This window comes from Harpia harpyja, chromosome 16 (genome assembly GCF_026419915.1).
Source record: "Harpia harpyja isolate bHarHar1 chromosome 16, bHarHar1 primary haplotype, whole genome shotgun sequence".
Taxonomy (NCBI): domain Eukaryota; kingdom Metazoa; phylum Chordata; class Aves; order Accipitriformes; family Accipitridae; genus Harpia; species Harpia harpyja.
In genome coordinates this window covers 27834400-27858187 of record NC_068955.1, presented here as the reverse complement: position 1 = coordinate 27858187, position 23788 = coordinate 27834400, and the positions used below count along the sequence as shown (strand labels likewise).

Genomic DNA, 23788 nt, shown 5'->3' with positions numbered 1-23788 from the left:
CACTCTCTCCTGTGAAGTACTTGCAGCCCTTTATTCCTCCAGGGATGCACTCAGCCTCTTGTAAGACCCAATCCATTCCTCCTCAGTGATGCAAATTGTTCATTTGAGTATGGATATTAGAACTCATCTCACCCAGATCTTCAGGTTATGCTCTTGATCGCAGTGAAATTTCAAATGTTGCTGCACTTTTGATTTTCAGTTTAACCCAGTATTAAAATAGATGCCTCTTCATAATTCAGATCCATAACCACAATCTTTAATCATATTTAGAATTGGGTATTTTGGTCTCTGATCACCTGATTGGATCATGTTTTTCCACAATGATGATTATTTCTAGATGAGACTGTATTACTTACGGGCATATGCTTCAGAAGTGTGAAATTTCTTCTCATTTCAGTGTTGACTCATACTGAAACACCTTTTCAGTATTCCTTAGTAGGTGATAAAAGGATCTCTCAAAGAACACCTCTCTCTTTTCACAACCTGTACATTGTAGGATGATTCCAGGAAACCCATCATCACTCTTAATTTTCCCTCATTTACATTTCTATGAAAGACTGATGAGCAGCGATAAGTCAGTTGTTAGCCTAATAGCATTATCAAGTTGGCAGAGAAGTGTTTTCTGCAGTTATACCGAATTCCCTGCAGTGGTAGGACTGAAAGGTATTGCCAGCACTCTTCGAGGGTAAAAAAAGCGGTACTAAAAACCTTCTAGTAAGACAAAGTCTTCTATCAGATGTTACCTTTTTCTTCTTTGTCCGGTGTATAGACAGTATCTATATTTCTTACATGTATATATACATATAGACATGCATATATATATACACACACACACGTACCTACATATGTATATCTATACACAGGGACAAACACGATAAGCTTCATGTAACATTTAATTTCAGACTCTTTTCATATTTATGACAGTCTTTAAGTCTAGCCCTTAATTTAATGCTGGACAGAGATTTTTTTTTCTTTTTCTCCAAAGCCTATCAGTCAGTCCAGAAATTCTCTTTTTTGTTGTTGTTTTGTCTTTGGCTTTTGGGTTGGGGTGTGTTGGGGTTTTTTTGTTTGTCTTTTTGTTTTTTTTTTTTTTTCCCCCTGAGAATTATGACTGCTTGTTAGGCTATAATATATATATTTATGAAATTCTGTTATGTCTGTGGGTTGATTATCACACATAATACACTTATGAAGCATGATTATGTAATAATCACATTTTGTCTGTATTGTTTTGTCCCAAGTGTAAAATGAAGTCTGGAGTAGGTCTACCATTCTTCTAGTGCAGCTTTGACCATGCTCTGATTTTGCATGTTGAACCGCTATTTTTCAATTGTTTTATTTACAGGTGGGTTTCTTTTGGTTTTTTTATTGTTGGAAATATTTCATTTAAAAATCTATTGTTTAACATTTTCTGCTTTGTTGGTTATGCAGGATGGTTTTATTCATTGATATAACAGTGTCATAAACTAACTAATAGAACAGTTAGGCTGAATTCAGAACTAAGTTTTTGTTTATCTCATTTGTTGAAATAATGTCATTAATACGGGAGGGGGTTTTTGTTGTTAATTAACAATAACGTTGTGCTCTGTGCTGTATACTGAAATACTATCATATGAGGTACTTGCTGCATTTTCTACATAAAAATGAACAAGCTACTGATTACAAAACGCAATGCCGAAATCCTAAATCACGGTAACATTCTACTTCATAAATAATACTAAGTTGGGGCTACACCAAGACTTTCCCTGATGGATTAGATGGGAAATTGCATTTCTCTTCTGTGTTTTCAGATTTGTAAGGACCAGAGAGAAATTTTACTTTCGGTATTGAAATGCTGTGCACTTTGAGTAACAACAGGAAAAAAATTCATGGGAGTTACTTCCAGATCACAACTCCCTGTAGCTGAGGAGGGCAAGTCTGACTTGAGCTTACTCTGCCAGTTCCTGTAATGCATGGTGGTTCTCCACTGGTTCTCTTCTGCTTCTGCATTCTGTCAGAAGTCACTAAATGGCTTCTACCTTGTAGTATCTGAGAAGATAGAAGATATATATAATTCATCAAATCATCCCTTCTGAAAATGAATAAAACATACACATCCAAGTATGCATCAAAAAGCTTCCTATTCTCTTGTAAAGCCGACAATTACTACCTCTGAAGAGGCCTGTGTAGCAGTGTTGGATCCTATTTTGTATAATATTTTTTCAGCTAGAGATCAAAGAACTCTCTTCTTTCACCTCTTCTTATTAAGATATAAAAGAATTCCATTAAATGGAACTTTTTTCTGTGGAGGTTCTGTTTACAGAACAGCCAAATAGAAAATACAGTGTACTCTGCAAAAAATGCATTACAGCTACATTTTGTATGACAAATGAACACTATTGATTTTCCTATAGTGGCTTTCATAAAGATAATCCGTATAGAGGAGGAGTCAATTAAATGCTGAAGAGAATAGAAAGGTTTAAAGCTGTTATTTAAATTGCCATATTTCACAGGAAATACACTGAGAAAGCAGCTTGGGATTAACTGTACCCCCTCCCATCCTCAAAGATTGATATGGAAGGCTTAAAAAATACGAGAAATGTAAAGAATCATAACAAACAGTCAAGAGAGCTGATTGATAAGAAGTCAGCAAGTGAAGCCATGAAGCCCCCAGGGGTCTGAAAAAGCTCCAGGGCCATTTTATTCAGGTTCAATGATGGGGAAGTTGTTCAGAGGAAGAGAGAAATAGTGAGAGTAATATTCCTCTGTGAAACCCTGAGAGGATGTTTTAACCTGCTCCATTGCAAAGAAATGGGAAAGATGATGGTAGGAAACATGAATATAGCTCTGGTAAAGAAATATATTTTCAGTCTATTCAAACAAACTGTTACAGAGAGAAACAATAAAGACTACCAACCTTTGTGTACTGTTGCTAGTATAATTATTCTATATGAATACTTCATAAGATTTTGTAAGAACATATTCCAGAACTGAAAAGTACCTATTAATTTCATTAAATGGATTCTATAGTGGCTAACTGGAACACAGCGTTACCACTTTTGCACTGTGCAGGGTTTTTTTAGGGAGTGAAGTTGGTTTTAGGTATTGCTTTATGCTGAATCACAATGACTAAACCATTGAAGAGCTTTCTTTACATTTCCAGAAATAACTTAGATGCTTCGAAGTCTAGGATTCACTTCTACATAGGATTTTGCTTAAGTCACTTTTGAAAGTGAAGCACAGGTCAGCATTCATCCTGCCTAGCTTCAATCATGGAAAAAAAAAAATTATCTAGTCTAATCTTACTTTTATGACTCTTTTGTAATGAAGAGAGAGAGAGACACAGAGGCAGGCCTTTTTTTCCTCACTCGTCGTAAGCCCTTTCCATCCCTGAGATCTCTTTCTTTCTGCTCATACGGAAGAATACTTTATAATAGGGTTATTATTTCTGTCATGTTTTATATTGGTTGTATAATAATGCTTTATATGTCAGTCCAACAGTGTGCTCTGTGTGGTTTGGATTTTATGGGAAGCTGAAGGCTCTGAAATCATGTAGATTTGCAAAGGGTTTCAACGTCCGGTCTCTGGTGGACTCTGGTGAAAATTACAGACCTTTTCAGTATTTTATATCATTAAACTGCTACGTTTAGAAAATGAGAGTGAAATGCATCCCTGCTTCTGTACTTAGGTTAACTTCAAGAAATATGTATAATTTCAGGATGAATACAAATCAACCATTAAGTGATGGGACTTAGCAAAGAGCTTATCCTGGTGGGAGAATTTTCCAATGTTCAGAACTGCTCAGCTTTTTGGCACATTCAACTGACACGCTTGACTGAGGAAACCTCAGAAGAGACTTTCGTCTGACCTGGTATGTGTGGCAATGGCTACATTTCCTATAATTACTCTGTAGTAACCACCAACGTTTTCATGTACGTTACATAACCCTTCTTTGATAATTTTCTCTGCTTAGGAGGGGATCCCATCACTATTTCTAACCTGCTCATGAATAATTCCACTTTTCTCCCTTCCTATTAGCATACAATGTTTCAAAAATTTGCAAGTGTACCTAGTTAGTCAAGTGCCAATACTCTAACTCCAATTAAAGTTTTTTTAGGATGCATTTTGTAAATTATATCTTTTCTTCCGTGTCCTTAGAATCTTACTTAATAATGGTTACATGTATTGAGTAATTGTTTGGAATCAGTTGGATTATGTACTAGAAAGCAAGACGGTCTTGTTTCTTTAAAATTTTCATTTAGATTACTTTCTGATCATAAACAACCCCTGGAAGACCGAGTACTGTAATATATACCATCCTGCTACTTCTTCATATAGCTTAAGAAAAGAAAAGTCCGTTTAAGTATTTGTCCTGGTTTCAGCTGGAATAAACTTAATTTTCTTCTTATAGCTTGTATAGTGCTGTGTTTTGGATTTGGGATGAGAAGAACGTTGATAACACACTGATGTTTTAGTCATTGCTGAGCAGCGGTTACACTAAGTCAAGGACTTTTCAGCTTCTCATACTGCCCTGCCGGCAGAGGCTGGGGGTGCACAAGAACCCGGGAGGGGACACATCCAGGACAGCTGACCCCAACGAGCCAAAGGGATATTCCATACCGTATGGTGTCATGCCCAGTATATGAACTGGGGGGAGTTGACTGGGGGGGCACCACGGCTCTGGGATTGGCTGGGCATCGGTCAGCAGGTGGTGAGCAATTGTATCACTTGTTTTGTGGGATGCATCGCTTGTTTTGTATATTCTCTTAGTATTAGTAGTATTTTCCCTTCCTTTTCTGTTCTATTAAGCTGTCTTTATCTCAACCCACGAGTTTTACTTTTTTTTCCCCTGATTCTCTTCCCCCATCCCACTGGGGGGGGGGGGAGTGAGCGAGCGGCTGCGTGGTGCGTAGTTGCCGGCTGGGGTTGAACCACGACAGTATTCCTAAAAGATAGACAGAGAATAGCTATAGGTTACTAAGAAGCAACTTGAAGTTAATGATTGGTGGAATAAATTCACTGATGCAAAATAGAGGAATTCAGATGTAACCCTGTTGCAAACTTCACCCCCGCTATGTCTCCAAAATCTGCAGCTTTTAACATAACGCAATGCATATATTTCACTTCAACTTTAGAGTGTTACTGACTATGGGGTTTTATGGCAAAACTTTTTTCTGTAAACGTTGGTAATTGAAAAACTTCCCAATTTAACTGGGAAATTTGCTGTCTCTCTGTAAATAGGTATGACTTTAGTAGCAGGAGTATAATCTTGCTTGTTAATATTTTGCAACCATTCAGCATTCGGATACTAAAATTAAAAGAAAGCAATGATAAAGAAAGGAAACACATCCCAATTTCCACATTCATTTCGTCTTAACTCCCTACTGAGAGCAGATGTGCCAGTAATGGCAGTGTTTTCTACATGTTAATAAGTATTAGTAGCTCATAATGAGCAAACTGCCGTTGCCAAAGAGTTGTCATCTAAATTTTTTCACCAATCATTTCACTTACTCTAAGTGAATGATGTAGTTTGGCCAGATCCAGAGCTTATTTGAACAGCACAAGAGGTTTACCTGCCCGGTCTCTCTCTTGTAACATGACCAGACTTAATGTGCATGCTCAATAGAGTCAGTCTTCAAATATCCAGTGCTTTCTAGAAAGTGTCAGGTGTATTGTGCGCACAGACACTCTATCGTACGAGATGCCATACGCAGAAAGGATGTGGCTGTCATCTCCCATATTGCCCTAGGGAAAGCAAACAACCTGAAAATGGGCTGAAACTACCATGCGAGATGCTTTTGTCAGAACAAGTTATTATGGCTCATGCCAGGCAATTCTACAGTAGTCGCAGAAGACTTCTAGACACAATTGCTTGTTCTGGCAGCAGCAACTTTTTCAGCTGTCATCATTCCTTGACGTTCAGAGGCATGTTTCTGTTCTGTGCCTGGGTATACATGGACAAATATTAATGTGAATTGGAGATACCAGTCTCAAATCGGAACTGCGGGGAAAAAAAGCTTCCAGGAATAGACTCTGGGGAAGGGTTCTTACAGGCTGAGAGCCTCTCCCTAAGGGACTTTTAGGAAAGAAGATGGGGATGGTCTCTTTGTCACATACATTATCTCAGTGGGAATTCATTCTGTACAGCATTTAAAATAAGGGTGAACCTCAAACAAAATCTCAGAACTGTACTCCTCAAAAGAAGTGCTTTTCTACATTATTAGATAGTTTGCCAACCTGGAAAACGTAAAAGGTCTGTTGCCTTGTCTGATAACTTTCTGGTATTACTTTCTTCTTGTCAAATAGAAAGGAATATTGGCTTTATTCATTTTAACCATCAGACTACCAGCTCTGACTACAATCTCAAATGACAATATTTATTGATGGTTATTTTTCTCCTTAGAGTTGGTGAAAGGGCTAAGTATAAATGACTTGGTAGTTGGTTGTTGGTTTTGTTTTTTGGTTTTGTTGTTTTAATTTTATAGAAGATGTTCTGGTTCTGTTTCATTCTGTTATGAAAATTTTTGTGGGAAAAATTAGTATAATTCATAATAGTTTATCTATTCCTATTCTATATTAAAAAAATTCATTTATAAAATCACCTATTTTTCAGCTGAAGTGACATGCAAGAATTTTTATTTCAAAAACTAACAGATTTTTGATAAAATCTGGAGTTGGATGGCCTCTTTTTCCATTTATGAATCCGTAGTATGAAGGTAAGGGGAATATTTGGGTGGCAATGGATTTTGCCCTTCATTAATCATATATCCCCTGTTTTGCTAAGCAAACCATTTTCTCCATAATCTCATTTACCTAATTGTTTTTGGTTTGCTTTTTTCCGTCACGGTGCAATCATAAAGAGGAAGGAGTTAACAAAAATATTTTTCTTTCTTGCCACTTAGCACGAAAGCCTAGGCTCAGTTATAGCATTTTTTACTATGCCATATTCTGCAACGTCTGAACTTCTTGCTCTTTCTCCGTTTGAAATTACTATATTGAAGACTGCAGAAATCAAGATCCTAATCATGCAACCAGTCATTAATCGTAATTGGGCTGGTATTTAAAATCTAGGCCCTGTGGCACTCATACGCATGCTTTAAATGTATAAGTAGGTGTTCATAACATCCAGCCAAAATATATGGTATTTCCGTTTACAAGCTATTCCATTTATAAGAGTTGAGTGTCTGTGCCTTTTACTTTCAGCCGTCATTGATAGTAATCAATACTTACAGTAGGGCAATTTCAATAGCATCATAACCCCACTGAATCAATGGGATGGTGACCTGATGCTGTACTTTCTTGGAAGAAGGAAGCCATGGGTTACAGCATGAAGAATAAATATGAAGACTAGGAACTTACTCAATCGTACGCTTCTTTGTTTTTCAGTGAGCAAAAATGAGACTTAATGTTTCAGTTGAAAACAAATGCTGTGTTTTTTTTTTCTTTCCTGTGTAAAAATTACATCTATTTCTTCATATTATCAGTTTACAATTGTTCAGTCACAGTGGTGGCATCTGTATTATGTGCGCTGTGCTGGTCATGATCAGAAGATATTAAGACTTTGCAGATCATGTAATGACATTTAGAGGAACATGAACTTTCTGCCTATGCTGATACTATTATTGTTTCTACAGTAAACTTCTACCCAAGGTACGATGGATATAGGTAGTGCTATTGCAATTTTATTTCTACAATTTCTCAGTGAGCTCCATTGTACATGATAGGAATTTAGCTGCACATCCTAGTTAGTTTAACCAGCTACAGAGTTACCACAGATAGTGTCACAGACATGATACATCTGATAGCATGACAAAACATCTAGAAGCTGCTGTGTCTGCTCAGAGCCCTCACCAGGGAATGAGATTCTGTATGGGCACTGTTTTCAAAGCTGTTCTCTGTCTATAATTAAAATGTTTTCCCTTAGCTCTGTCACATATTGAATCTATTGTGAACAACAACCTCTCATAACTTGCCATCACAAATACAGAGTTTATTTGTTTTTAAGTATCAAGGGCATGACTAGTTTTGAAAGGCTTCAGTCTTGTCCATTGGGAACAATAACACTATTCTCCTAAATTTTCTAAATTAGCCAGCAGAACTAATCCTGGGGGCAATGTTTAGGTCCAGCCATTTAGATTTTTGTACTTTTTTTTTTCCTGAGGTATAGAAGTTAGGGATCAGTCCTGCAAAGACACAAAACCTTTTTGTTTCTACAATATAAGCTGCATTTTGATGCCAAGACAGCACAGAAAATATTACAAAGAGCTATAAAACATATTTATAGAGTACTACATAATGGAAAAAAATTACATTCATTAATGGAATACAAAGAAACCTTTATAAGTTTGTACCAAGAGAATGTTCATATTTAGAATTTGTGTCATCAGAGCATTTTGTGTAAATCATAGCTTTCAAGGTTTATTGGGTTTGCGTGGCAAGGTTTTGGTAGTGGAGGGGCTACAGGGGTGGCTTCTGTGAGAAGCTGCTGGAAGCTTCCCCCGTGTCTGACAGAGCCAATGCCAGCCGGCTCCAAGACGGACCCACCGCCAGCCAAGGCCGAGCCAATCAGCGATAGTGGTAGCACCTCTGTGATAACATATTTAAGAAGGAAAAAAAATTTCTGGGACAGACAGAAACGGCAGCCGGAGAGACGAGTGAGAACACGTAAAAGAAACAACCCTGCAGACACCAAGGTCAGTGAAGAAGGAGGGGGAGGAGGTGCTCCAGGCGCCGGAGCAGAGATTCCCCTGCAGCCCGTGGGGAAGACCACGGTGAGGCAGGCTGTCCCCCTGCAGCCCAGGGAGGTCCACGGTGGAGCAGATCTCCACCTGCAGCCCGGGGAGGACCCCACGCCGGAGCAGGGGGATGCCCGAAGGAGGCTGTGACCCCGTGGGAACCCCGCGCTGGAGCAGGTTCCTGGCAGGACCTGCGGATCTGTGGAGAGAGGAGCCCACGGAGCAGGTTTTCTGGCAGGACTTGTGACCCCATGGGGGTCCCGCGCTGGAGCAGTGTGCTCCTGAAAGACTGCACGCCGTGGAAGGGACCCACGCTGGAGCAGTTTGTGAAGAACTGCAGCCCGTGGGAAGGACCCACGTTGGAGAAGTTCGTGGAGGACTGTCTCCCGTGGGAGGGACCCCACGCTGGAGCAGGGGAAGAGTGTGATGAGTCCTGCCCCTGAGGAGGATGAAGCAGGAGAAATAACGTGTGGTGAACTGACCCCAAACCCCATCCCCATCCCCCTGTGCCGCTGGGGGGGGTTGGTAGAGAATCCGGGAGTGAAGTTGTGCCTGGGAAGAAGGGAGGGGTGGAGGGAAGGTGTTCTGAGATTTGGTTTTATTTCTTATTACCCTACTCTGGTCGATTGGTAATAAATTGAGTTCATTTTCCCCAGGTTGAGTCTGTTTTGCCCGTGACGGCAATTGGTGAGTGATCTCTCCTGTCCTTACCTCGACCCACGAGCCCTTTGTTATATTTTTCTCTCCCCTGTCCAGCTGAGGAGGGGGGAGTGAGAGAACAGCTTTGGTGGGCCCCTGGCGTTCAGCCAGGGTCAACCCACCACACAAGCACTTGATGTTCTATTCTTCAAAAAATGTATAACATTTTTTTCTTTCAAATGCAGCCTATATAGTAAGGCTAGGAATCAAATTAGTCTATAACTATAGACAGTATAACGTATTTTTCTTTTGTTAGACTGACTTTTGGATCATTATCTTATTCACCGTTCAAATTTTTATATAATTGAAGAATAAAACTGGACAAGGTAAATAACATAATTTGACAGCTGCTTCCTCAAAAAGGCATGGAAGAAAGAAAAACATGTTACTAGTGTATAAGCATTTTCAGTTTATTCATTATTTAAAATATATTTAAGAATTTTGCAACAGTGTATCCTACTTCTGGAGATGAAAGACTGCTCTTTTCTAAGAAATAAGTTAAAAAATTGTCCATTTTTCTGGACAGAAATTCATGCCATTTTAAATTAGGGGCAGTTTGAGCTGTCTATGCAGTTTTAATGAGAATCCACCAGGTGGCATAAGAAAAGTAATCTCATTAATAGAACTTCGTGAATGGCAGTATTTTTGGCTTGCTGGTTTATTTAGTCAAAAAAAAAGCCTTGTTTTGAGGCAAAAATTTTCTTCCTTGTGATATTAAAATGCTTAAAAATCAATTAAGCGTTTTCTCCATTCCTGGGTATTTCTGAGAGGCAAACAGGGAGTGCAGGGCTGGGGGGAGATGAGAAAAGAAATTAAATAGAAAATAAGTAATGTCCCCTAATCTTTTTCTCTTCCTTTGTCCTTTTTCAAAATGTCTTATTTTTCCCTTGCTATAATAATTTAAAGGAATTTCTCATCACCAGCATAATCCTGAACAAATACAGCATTTAAGCATGTTCCTAGCTTTAAGTACAGAGTGCCTTCAGTGTGAAGCTTATGGTTAAGAGCACTGTTGAACTGTGGACCCAAATGGTAAATTCTTTAGACTAGGAAGCTGGTAAATATTCTCTTAGGTTTAAGTCATAGATGATGGTCAGAAAAGGGCTATGAGAGGCTCTGCACACTCATTAACACTTGAGATTATTGTATTAACTTCAAGACAGATGTAGAGTATTAATATTGAACTGTCATCCTTCCAATGTAACTATGGAAAAGTCGTAACAAAATTCTCTCTAGAAACACCCCTATTGATCTTCCATCACTGTATTCAGTGAGTTCAGGAAGAAGTGCAAGTGAATAAAATTCCCAGTCTTTTTTTCTTGACTTTTAATAACTCTCTTAACAAGTTGGGGGGTTTTTTTGGTTGGGTTTTTTTTTTTTTTTTGGCTGGAGCTAAGAAAGGCTTATGAAATTGAATTGCAGTGAGCTAAATAAGTACAGTAGCCTGAGGAAGATATTAATTTTTAACATATTAATTTATCCCTACAGAAGTCAAATTTAATTGTTTCCAAGTTCACTCTACATCATTTTTATTGAAGCTAAAATGGGGTCAAGATTTAAATGCATCACTTCAGGTTCATCTGTAATTAACCCAGAATACTATATTTATGACCACATCTTGGAGTCTTTACTCAAAGCTTGTTCTCCCTAACCCTAAAGTCAAGCAAAAACTCCTGTTGAGTTTACATGACATACTATCAAATGTCAATGTTTAGACAAAATTGCTTGGAATTCAATGGGACAGTATTGGCCATTCAGGCTATGTCAACATTAGCAATAGAAGGACATCTGCAGAGCTAAACAGTGCTGATGACTCAAAATCAACTAACTATATTTGGGGACTTTTCTGCAGAGTAACTCTGGCTTGGTTCTGTCCACATTGGGGCTTTTGGTAGCTAGAGTGCATTAATGAGCTTCTACGGTACATCCTCCACTTCAGTTTAATTTTCAGTGAGGTTCATGACGCCGCTAAAGCTAACAAACACTTAGTAAGGGGTAACAAACAAAAGATTTGCTTCAGAAGTGCTCTCTAGACCTGAACTAAAATGCTAGTGTGAAGGCACCCTCCATCACTTCCGAGCACATTTGGTTTGAGCAATAAGGACCGACAGATTTTTCTACTTATTTGCCTTTCGGTGATTTTCAAACTTTCCAAAAGAAATTAAGAAATACCCACAGGTGTGCTGTCTCTCACCTCTGATTTCTTGTAAATATTTTTACGATTTGAAATTTGATGAAATAATAACAATTTCATCCAGTTTCATCCCACAGATGTTTCCCTAAATTTTAAATAAGAAAGGTCAATGATTTCCAGGCTTTTTATTATTCTCTTGTTCCGTTTAACTCAGAAGGAGATGTAAAAAGATTTATTCCACTTAGATGGAAATCTCAGTGCATTTCCCAGTTTACTCAACTTTGCTTCGACATAAACAGTCCTAGTCATCTTTTCTGAAGAAATACGGTCCCAAGTTTTGACCACCCTCAAGGTGGAAAATTTGTTTTCCCTATGCTTAATCAGAATTTCCCATGTTCCAGCTTATGCCAATTCCCTTTCCTCCTCTCACTATCGACATTTGAGACAAATCCATCTTCTTTAAATCCTCCTATTACATAGCTGCAGACAGCAGTGAGATTTCACCTCACCCTTAATCATCCCTTTCTCAGGCAGCGCGAGCCCAGCACTCTCACCTCTCCCCATACACCACGTGCTCCAGATCCTCCACCTTCTTGGTGACCCTCTGCTGGACTCGCTCCAGTATGCCAGTGTCTCTTTTGTATTGGGGAGCCCAAAACTGGACACAGAGCTCCAGACCGTAGTCGTCCCAGTTCCAAAAACATTGCCTTTGCTTGAGGTGTTGTAAGGCGTATAGAAGAAGTCTGGGGTGAGCCATGTGCAACTTTCGGTCTGATGGCATCTCTGCACTAGGTATTCCAGGTGATCAGACCACTCTGCTTAAGCTCACAAACAAATTCTCAGCCAGGAGCAACTAAGGATTGCTTCCTCAAGTTTTGCTGAAGTCTCTTCTCCCCCTGCTCCAGGCAGCTCCACCAGCCTTTGTTAAACTATCACGGAGCAGATCTTGCGGTGATATTATCAAGCCTTTTACTTTCATAAAGAAGATGGAGCTTGGCTGACCGTGAAAGTTACAAGATGAACAAAAACTAAAGAAAATTACAACTTTAAGAAGTCATTGGACAAAGGCTATGTTATGTGGTTGATTTCTGAGTCTGAAATAAGTCTGTGGGTTCAAACAGGGCACTCATGGATTTTGCACTTCAAGCTTTGCATAGCTGTGAGGACTTTCAATTGACATAAATTATTATTTATCGATTGCATTTGGTAAGTATTAACAAACTCAACAGCAAGTGTGGATGGGTCACATGGCATGTGTATATATATAGTACAGTCTCTGCCCCCAATTTCTTAAAATCTAAGTTACCAAAGAAGATGGTAGATGGAAGAGGTGAGCGGGGTGCATTGCAGGATCAATGCCAAACTCTGGAAATTAACCTGGTTTTGTGGTGTTTGTCCAAAAACCAGCGTGTGTACATTATACTGGCTTCAATTAAAGCATGTTCTACCTACATGTTGGAGAGTCTTCCTCCTACTCTTACCTTAACTCTGTCAGGGGTAGAGTGACAGCATGAAATCAAAAAGCCTACTCAGTTAAGCACATAACAGCATAACAGCTGTTGCTGTGTTGTACTCTTTTAGATAAAAAGCCAAATTTAGGCTGACTTTTAGTCCTTAAAAGCAGGAGAACACATAGCAAGATAAACTGACAACAGGAAAACCATGACATAGGCCCACAGCAATAACAGATAATCCTGTCATCTGCATGCTTATATTACAGCACACGCCAAGTAGGAGAATTGTCTTCTATTATTTTTTGATTGTTAGTTCCAGGTAGAAAAACGTGTCATAAGATAATCAGGACACCGACAATTTTCATTTTACTACAAAAATAAATCGTAAAGAATTATTACCAGGTGTTCCACCAGATAAATGTATAAATACACTCTCTTTTCAAACACCAGGAGTTGTGCAAGTGTACCTGATTGATAGAATAATATCAGTCATTCCTCATCGGCAACACCTGAGGAAGGTGTCATCCCACACAGACAGATAAAAACATATGTTGAGATAAAAAAGATCATGTGCTGCAGTCAAAAGGATACATCTCTCAGATCAAGCCAGACTTGTAACTGTTTCTATTATGTTGACCATTTTTTTAGATTTTTCAACTTTTTCTCCTAATTCTGGATGGGATAAAAATATAAAACATTGGAAATTTGCTGGAATGAGAAAATAACTTCCTTGTATACAGCTATCTGTGAAGCAAATTTCAAACTGAGACTGTCTGCTGAGTATCTCAAAAAGAGCTTTTCTGCTTTGACCAGTCTAAAGAGAGATGAAAGAATTGAAACATGGATTTTTATTCTGGGAATTCCTACAGTTCAGCAGTGCTTAATGTAGTGGGTTTGGTTTTAACCAAACATAATAATAGAGAAAGCTGCATGTTATACAAGCAGAACTCTGTTACTGGTCACAGACAGAAAACTCATGACATTCAGAATTGTTGATCCTAAAAAGTTGTTAACGATATCAAACAAAAAACCCCAGTGTCTACATTTTGATTCTTAGTTCTTAGTTCTTATTTATGACAGTTCAAATTTTCATGTTATAGAATCATTTTTCATTGTTTTCTTCAGGCACCTTTCCAAAAAAGTTAAAAGTTTTTCACCCATAGAATGCTTCAATAAATTAAAAATTCGCCTGTTCTATTATTAACAACTTTTAAATGGCATTAATCCCACAATTTAACATCAATTATCTCTAAAGAGAAATGCAGCATGTTGAAAGTTGACATGACAAATAAATCTTTGTTTTCAGTTTCTAGCAAATAAGAGCAATGAAAGAACAATCTACTGTGACACCAAGAATAATTTTTGGTTGAGCTGTCTGTCTCCCAACAGTTCTTAAAGCATCAAATGGATTTCTTCCACGATGCATGACTTATAGTCAGTTCCTGTGGAGCAACTTTATATTCTGGGACAAATCTATATTTATTCATCTCGCTCCAACTAAAAAAATCCACTGAGAACTTCCTTTTTTACCTATTTCTACCTACCACCATTAGAGAAAATTGAGCTTCACCTACTGAGATGATTTTTTTCTGAGGCAACAGAGTGACTCATGCTTGGATTTGGCTCACAATTATGATAAGAAACATACTAAAATTTTATTCAAAATCATTACATAAATAATTAGGATAGATTTTTTTTTTCTTCCAGTTTTTGCTAAAGAAAACAGATTCTGATACTGATTCTCAGAAAAAAAAAAATGTTTCTAGTCTTAAGATGCCATTTCCAAAGATAATAGGCCAAATTCTGCTTTCCTTTTATCTTACTACTTTTCTATAATTTTGGTAAAATCAGAATACTTCCCATCTTAATTTTAAAACACTGTTATAAGAAAACTAGGCAAATTGTTTCAAAAGTTAATATTGCTCGTTAAAAAATGGTTGCACTTAATTTTTTTATCTTAATTACTTTAGTATTCACATCATATGTTGGATCATAGTACATTTTTTTTTTTTTAAATTTAAAGAGACATTTTCAGAAGTCTCTGCTTCAAGTAGTTAACTGTGAACACCTGTGCACAACTGTGATTGCCTATTCTATTATGTAAACCTGTTTCTTCAGTCTTTCACTTCAAGGGATAATGTCCTGAAGCACAGTCATTTCTGTAGTTCTTTTCAACTCTTTCCAGCGTATTCAGTTCTCTTGAAGAGTTCCTATCTGAGGCTACTTTGTCCAAGCATGCTATTTCTTTTTCTTTTTTCCTGCAGTAATTCCTGGCTTCAGAAACTGATGGCAGATGGAAGGTACCTCCCTACCATAAGTCTGCATGACTAAGTATATTAAGGCTATTGTTTATACTGAAAAAATGGTGAACCCCTGTGTGGGTATAATCACAATAGTTTTGCACTAGTTTCAGTATATTAAAAACAATTCCAGCAGAGTTAAGAAAATCAATATTTTTTTCCTTATGTGACATTGATTTTTATTCTGTGAGTTTTTTGGAATTTTTTAAGAATGCTGGTTTAGGGGAATACTTCATCTATTATATTATCTCTTTTCCTTTGTCATCAGACACTTGCTGAGCACCAGGGCACTTGAAAATCACATTTATAATTTTATAATTCTATGTTTCTTTTTTTTTCAGTCTTTTATGACCTGTTATCAGCACGTGCTTACTAAAGCGTCCTCAGAATTTCTCTCTTTTCCATACAAAGAAAGCAAAACTTCAGTTTGAAGAATAACTTCTGTCTAGCAGATGAAGGACTTTTGTTTCCCTAAATAGCACATTAATTTTAGCTTTATTCTAGTGTTAAGGCTTTTCACAGCATTAGTATTTTCAGCTTTCTACTGCAGCTGTTAACAACCTTTGATTTCTGAGGTTTTCCTGTGTAATATTGCAATTGTATTTGTAAACTATTTGTATTCATATAAAAGAGGTGTTCTGAATATTTAGTTGTAAATATCTGAAAACTTTGCTAGAAACAGAGTTGATAGGGGCATAGGAAACTTTGAACATGAAAAATGTGGACATACAGGAAACATTACAAGCACTTTCAAGATTTCTCCAAGATCTGTTACAGCTTTGTAACTTCGAGAAGAAAGTAGGGCTATCAGTGGATCTGGAGACCTGAGCAATTTCAGAGAGCCTTAGCACCCCAGCATGGTGTATTTTCATTACTAACATTCGTACACACTGTAGTTTGCATATAGACATTCTACAATGTATCACGCACAGCCGGTTACTTTAAGAAACATTAGGTTATCAAGAGCGTATTTTGATTACGTGCTGTAAGTTGGTTAAAATACTACTTTTCCTGAAGTCTATAGTATATAGTAAAGCTCCCACGGACTTCACAAGACCACTTTTCTTCTTTCTTTGGACTGCAAAGCTTAGCGCAAAGTCAGTAGCATTAGGACACAGCAGCGGAGGGTTGTGCTTTTGTAATGTTCTTTTTACAGGAGTAGAGATCTTCCCTGCATCTCTACAGTGTTTTGATGGTTGGGTATTTTTTCCACTCTCATCAATGACAGGACTCAGTTCATGTCAAAAGTAGTAAGAATTATTGTTTGCATTTAGTAAAACTGTTTTATTACTAAAGAGCTCTGTGGTCACCTGTGTCACCATAGTTGTTAGTAACTACCGTGAAAAAAGTCTATTTTCTTAATCTATATTGTATCATTTAATCAGGTGATCCTGGGTAATTTCCTAATGATTCAGTGATTCAGTTTTTATGGCAACATCCAGTTTCAGTGAGGACAAATAATTCCTGTGATAAATGCAGAGGATTTCTGACAGACTTAGGCTAAGAACTCAGTTTTGGTAGAATGCAAAACTGCAAGGCACTAATCAGTCTATTCATCACTCTGAGTGTGCAGACAATTTCTTAATTGCTGTAAATGAATACCTCTGGCAATTTGCCTCTGACTTCCAAAAATTATACGTTAGGCTTAAAGGTAAAATACTGTCTTTTAAAAGAGAGATTTTATTTATGAGGTTAAGTAAAATAAAATGTAAATGTTGAAAGTAAGAATATAAGTATCTTGTGTATCAGCAGATCTGATATCTAATGAAAAGAAGCACTTCTCTGTGATAAAGTCATTTGCCATAGGACCTCACAAAAAGAATACGAATACCTACTAATAGGTGAAAACATACATTCCATACACTGAAGCATACCTGGCTTCTTTCTCTGACAAATATTCTCGTTAAGGAAAACTGTAGACATGATGTCTCCAGCATCAGTCCAGTGTTTGGCACAGTCCCCAGAGAAAGAGATGCTCTATGGTTGCAATTCATTCGTTTTGTGTTGTTTGAGCCATGCAAAGTAGGCAGATTGAACAATCTCTCCTTCGCTTAACACAAAAATAGACAGCAACTGTTAAAGGACTTACTCCCTTTTCTATAATTTGAGCACCTGAGTTTGCTCTGCCATCTCAAAAGCCAATCACCCATAATAAAAGACGATGTTGATTCCCTGTTTACTTCATTCTTAATGAAGTAATAGAAATATAATTCCTATAGAAATCAATAGATTTTGTATCGCTGGACCTCAGTAAGAGTTGGACTGTGTGCCTGGCTGTTTTGATAATAAGAATAGCTACTTGTTTATGAAAACCACAGCATGTTCTTAAAATAAAAGAAGAATGTTCTTCAAATAAAAGAAGAATGCTGCAGTTCAAGGTAATTGAGCGTAAAAGAACCTTTTCTTGAATGAGAAATTCAGAAGCTTTGGCTGGATACAAAATACCTCTCTGCTCTGTCATGCTGCAGAGTATATGAATTTTGGTATCAGTTTCGCTGTGAAATTACCGCACAGCCTACGATTGAGAGTAATTATAAACTCTCCATTTCTTTTGTTATTTTAGCATGTTATTTATTTCAAGGAAAGAAGGACAGGAAAATAAAAGGAGGATGAATATAAATAGTTACTGTGAGTAGAAAATTTGGAGTCCAATATCATGAGGAGCAGGCATACTAAAAATATTACTCTAAATTCTAATGTCAAGGTCAATTTCCAATTTTCAAGGTCAATAAGATAATATCATACAGTCTCAAATCCCTGGTTATATTAATATAGTTATTCTTTTGCTTATTTATCTATCCTGGAATTTTCACAATAATTAAGGATTTGGTTTGGGCAATCATAGTTGTTTTTAAATACATACAGTTTCTGTAAATTACTTATTTTTGAATGGCAATCAAAATCCCCAACCACAGAAATCTGCTGTTATGTTATTAAACTGTTATTTGGGGTGATGTTTATTCTCATCTCACTGTCCATCGAACAAACGAACAAAACCACCCAAACGGATCAACACACGGTCCATCTAGTCCAGTAGTAAGTCTTCAGCAGTGGAAATAGCAGACGTTCTCTAGACAGAGGATAATTAGCGCGCAAGCTAGGTCATTTTATACGGTCCATTCCCTTCATGCTTTCACAGCGTTCACAATTTTTACATTAGGGCTGTTCGGGGGAACATCCCTACCCAGTTTTTTAATATCCGTTTTGGAACTTGTTGCCCAAGAATTTGTTTAATCCCCTTTTCGATTCCCTGACACTGTCTCTGCATCCTCCTGTGACAGCAAGATCTGGACATTCGCTACTCGCTGGTAAAATACTCATGCTTTTATCTATCTTAAACCAAAATACGTAACTGAGCACGTGCCAGCACGACATGCTGTATGTTTTTCGGGAAGGAAGTTCATGCTTGTATTGAGAACCAGAACTTTTTAATCACTTCAAGCTCCTGGTCCACTGCATCTTGCCAGGGGTCAATAGTTTCTTATCATCGGTATACAGATAACAACAGGCTCAAGAGCAATATGAGCTGAGAGGAAAGGCTCATTGTACCTCTCTAATAAGTGGGAAGTCTGCGTATGTCATTCTGTTATTCCCACACCTTCAGCAATGAGTGGATGGCTAGAAGTTTCCCTTTCAGGCAAGACTGCCTCTGAATTCCCAGAGATGGCACAGTTTCACGTTGTCTCTGCTGCAAATTCTGTAGACTTGGCGTGAATTTATAATAATATGCTAAGTGGTCTTGAGGAGCTGCTTTTGCTCCATTAACTTTTCCTCCATTTACTTTCAAGTAAGGGAAATCAGTCTACCTGTCTTGCTTTGACCCTTGGGAACACTAATAAAGTTTCCCCGTGTCTCACTTCAGGTCCTTAAATTTTGAAATTTAGGACCTTAAATTCTTCTTAGGTCTTTAAATTCTTAGCCTTAGGCATTTAAGAAAGTCATAGGACTGGGAGTTGACCTTATAATGCATTGATTCTGTCTGCTTTAGTTATTGAGGCACTAGTAGCAGCACTGGATCAGAAATCATGTTACAGAAACTCTGCAGAGGTGGTATTTCAACTCAGAGGGATATCACTGTACTTATGGTTGCAAAAAAAAAGCAAGAAAAACCAGCAGCATTCATTTAAGTTATTATATAATCAAGTATATCTAATTACATTAACACAACTGCATTTTTAGCAGCAAATATTTATCTGAGTTCTGTAGGACCAAATCCAGGTACTTCTGAAATTAAAGGCATTTTTTCTCTTGATTTCAATAGCAAGTGCATTTACTCCAAAACATGTTTGCTTCATGAGGTAACTAAAATCTTGAAACTGGTTTATTGTAACACATCTTTGTGTCCTACAGAAATGTTTGCTCCTGACAAATTTTTCACCCGTGGTCTTACATGGACACACAGGAGACCAGCTGTTGTTGCAGCAGTGGTGAATATGGTCACAAGAAATAAAGATTTTGACCTGACAGTACGTCCTCATTGAGGAAATGTTAATGAATCTCTATTAAATATGTGTGATCTTCCTTGTTTTCTTCTAGGTGAAGACCTAATTGTAATAGTTCCACTGGATTAAGCTGGGTCTTTTGGCTTTTACCTGAATGCATATTATAGTTTATACAGAATATAGTTTGGCAGTCGTCTTATCCTGAGTTACTCTATACCTATGCACTGTGTGAACGTTACTGTAGGTCATGTTTTTTCTTAATTTATAAATAAACCATGAGATTTGCCACCCTTATGGGAAGCAGTACTTTGCTACAGGCAGCATGACAGCAGTGCAAACTGCATCTCTCCCATTTTCTGAGAGCTCCGAAATGCTCATGGGGACACGGGATGTGAAGCCTGATCCCACCAGCAGCAGAAGAGTTCAGCTCTGGGTGACACAGGATGCTTACGCATGTCATTCACTAACTTATTTCACTTCAGTAGATCTGAGTAAGTCACGGTGACTCTTCATGTGTTTAAAGTTAAATATGTGTTAAGTACTTGGCTGCATCAGGACTACAGTGCTAATTGAGCCCCTAAATCCTGCATAGCCCAGCACTGGAAATGCTGTGTGCGTGGAAGGGCACACCCAGGCCTGGAGTTTTAAATAACACAGCAAAGTCAGTCAACAGATTTTCCCTCCCTGCATTCACTTAAATGTTGTTCCTGGTTTCAGTATAACAATAAATCAAATTATCCTCTGAAGAACCCGGGAAGTGTCTTCTAGGGCCTGACTTGATGCAGGTAATGCTCTTTTTAGGGAAAGGCAGGCGAGGAAGGGGATGAGCGTGCCCTGCGCTCAGCTGCTGTGTGAACCGCTTCTCAGGTGGCCATGTCTGCTGCTGCTTTGCTGATCCCGTCTGTCTCTGCTGCGTCTGCTCCCCTGGAAGCGGCATTTTCCGTCCTCGGCCATGGGAGATGTCACCTCTGAGACGCCGGTGCCAGAAAACCAGCGCCAAGCACGCGGCAAGGATGCCTCTGCAGCCCAGCACGTAGCAGCCAGGCTGACAGAAAAAAACCCTCACTATGCTACTAAAATAATAATATTTGACAGGTAGTGGACACTAACCCATACCACGATGACTGTATAATCTCTAATGTTCTCTTAAAGCATATTCTTATCTGCTAAAAGATGACTCCAGCTTCCTGCTGCTGCCAGGCCAGCTGGGCTGCCCATGGTGGTGAGGAGGGAGCCACGGCCCCTGGGCTGCCACAGCTGCAATTAGTGATTTGCTTCGTTAGGGCCGAGTGACAAGAGGGGCTCCCACTGAGGTTGGGGGGGCTGGAGGCCTACGATTTAGGCCCTCTGGCAGGGCAAGGCCCCAGGCTGCAGCCAGCACCACACCTGTGGCACATTTCCCCATCGGCTTTTAATGGCAGACAGGAGTTCTCCCACTGGTTGTTAGCTAAAAGTGGGAGCTTTTTGTGAGAGCGCGTATCGGGCTGTAATTCTCTACAACATTTCCCCTTTTTCACCACCTCCCGTCCCCACTGTGGCCTGGGAAGGGCATGAGCGGGCAGCGATTTGCAGGTAAGCGTCTAAGACATTTTACTGTGCTTCTGAAGTAAGGCTGGGAAGGGGAGGAATAAGTGATAGAGAAGTTGTTTTATAAGAAATAAAAGGCGGGAGTCAGATCCCGTGACCATTTTAAGAGCAAACAGCGAGGTCCGCAAAGCGCTTTCTGCGACTGAGCAGCGTAAAGAGCTGCGGTGCCTGTCGCGTGGTAGTTCTGCCTTCCCTGGCGTGCTGGGCCTGCCCTTGAGGACAGAAAGTCTTCTCCTGAGGTTTTACTTTATGGATGGCCTAGGAAAACAGCCTGCCTCACGGAGCTTGTTAAAACCTATGTAAAACGTGCGTGTATGGCTCAAAAGTGTTCTTGTCGAGTGGGAGAGTGGAGGTGGCGAGTCCTAGCAGTAAGAAGAGATGTAATAAAACTCTCCTTAAAGAAAGCAATAAGGGCTAGTCACAAGGCATGAGTTGTACTGTCCTGAAAAGGTAAGTGTTGTTGGCTTAGAAGCTAAAGGATTTTTTGATAGAACTACCTGGTTGCTGCTGTTCTCAGAGCTACAACTGTGTTGTGTTGGGAACGGGCCAGGTAGTGCTTCCTTCTGGGTGGTTATGTGTTTATTTTGTGGTTTTCTTCAAGAAACAAAAACCTATCCCTCCTACAAGTGGAGAGAGAAGCACTAGTTCAGCTCTTCAGAATACTGAAAATTTTAATGTGAAAGTAGTTGAAAACCATCCATACTCAGCTATGCAAGAACATAAAAACTTTAATATGGTTGGGTGTAGATAAGGAACAGTACTGAATGGAAGAAAATGCTTGTGACTAGGATAATACATACACATTTATCCTGACTCTCTTTCTACTTGCTTGGGCACCTCTCCAGATTAAGTGGGTGGAATTAAGCTGCTGTTTAAATGTGAAGAGAGTTTCATATGTTTATAGCAAAAGCAATGAGTGAACTATGTCACGAAGCATCATTTATAAATAGTGTATGCTATCCCATCAGCAGCTGTCTTCAGTGTCAGAAACATCAGCAAGACCCAAACCATAACAATGGATTTTGAACTGTGACAAAATAACTGGCATTTAATTATTTTTTCAGGTCTGAACATCTGTAGTGCTTGGGTAACAACTGAAGGGCTCATACAGTTTACTCATAGTGAAAGGAAGGTGAATTCAGAGCTCTATGCTCAGCTATTCAGTTGGGTTTTACGTTAGGCAGGGAGGAGACTAGGAAGCGTAGCTAACGCAGAGGTAAATGTGGAGGAAAATTGGCCAGTGTAGTCACTGTTGCCAGTGCACAGAAACCAAGCTACAAACATGTTTTGATATTTTCAAAGGAAGAATGCCCTGGGAAGTAGACCAAGAGTAGACCACCCCTATAGCTAGCTGTCAGGTGAAAAGACTTAGCAAGCATAAAAATCTGGGCCAATTTGTAAGACAGTGCTGTAATTTGACCTAAGATTAAGGAACTCCCTTTATTTATATCAGCTGCAACAGTGAACTCTTAAAGTTTTGCTGAAGTGCTTGCTGCAGTTTTTCCCCAGGTTTTTCTTGTGCTTTGCAGCATGTACCATTACAATGTATTACAGACTATGTGACTTTAGAGGAAGTGAAGTAGATGGTTCAAAATTGAAAATTTTTTTTTTTTTTTCATTAGAGACAAAACAGTTGATCTGCTGCACCCTGTTCAAAAAGAACCCCACATAATGGTAGTGGAGAATATAGAGCTGTATGCTGTATTGTCACAAATTATTGCAATTTCTTGTTAGTGTCTCCTGTTCAAATGTTGTTCTGACATTATAATGGCTAACACAAAGAAACAAAACAAAATGTGTACATAAACCACCATACTTAATTTATACAAGCTAACATAGAAGTAAAATTTTAGTTTTGAACCAAAAAGCACATTTTAAACTTTGCTACAATTTTGCTTAAATAAGTTGGATTGGTTTTATAAACTTGTAATTGCAGAATTCTTCTAATCAAACAAATGATTGTGTATTTTGCTAGTGCACTCCTGAAATTATTACTGTGGTCCTGTCTTTAACATCTGCAGCTCATGTTTTGAGGGGTGTTTGAGCTTCTATCCAGGGCTCCAGCTAGCTGTCACTCTCCATATAATCCCATTGGTTCTGTCTGCAAGCAGACTGCAGCATGGAACACTAAGGTTTGCTGCAGTAAAAGAAAAAATAATATTTAAAAAAAAATTGTGTGTGAACTCTTGCTAAGTGAGCACAAACATATGCTCTGGGACTTTCTCGTATTAAAATAATTGCTTTGTATTTATGTGGTACTTGCACCTAAATTTCCAAGCTCTGAATAATAGAGAAGAAAAAGATTTAGTGCAGTCTAACAACTAAAGAAATAACACAAATGAAGAAATCCTTTATCAACTACTCCTACACTCAGTAAATAAAGGCTTTGAAAGCAAACAACTGTGTAAAGCAGTCCTAGTTGAATGGGCTACTGCCTCTCTTGAAGATACCCTACAGA

General features: G+C 38.6%; 1 protein-coding gene across 1 annotated transcript in view; it reads left to right on the top strand.

The window, feature by feature from the left end:
- The window catches only part of LUZP2 (leucine zipper protein 2), a 326692-nt gene that overhangs the window by 33914 nt on the left and 268990 nt on the right, over positions 1-23788 (top strand). Inside the window, exon 2 of the mRNA XM_052811608.1 lies at positions 3698-3850. The gene's annotated coding sequence lies outside the window, so the exon portion shown is untranslated. The remainder of the gene's footprint in view (positions 1-3697; positions 3851-23788) is intronic.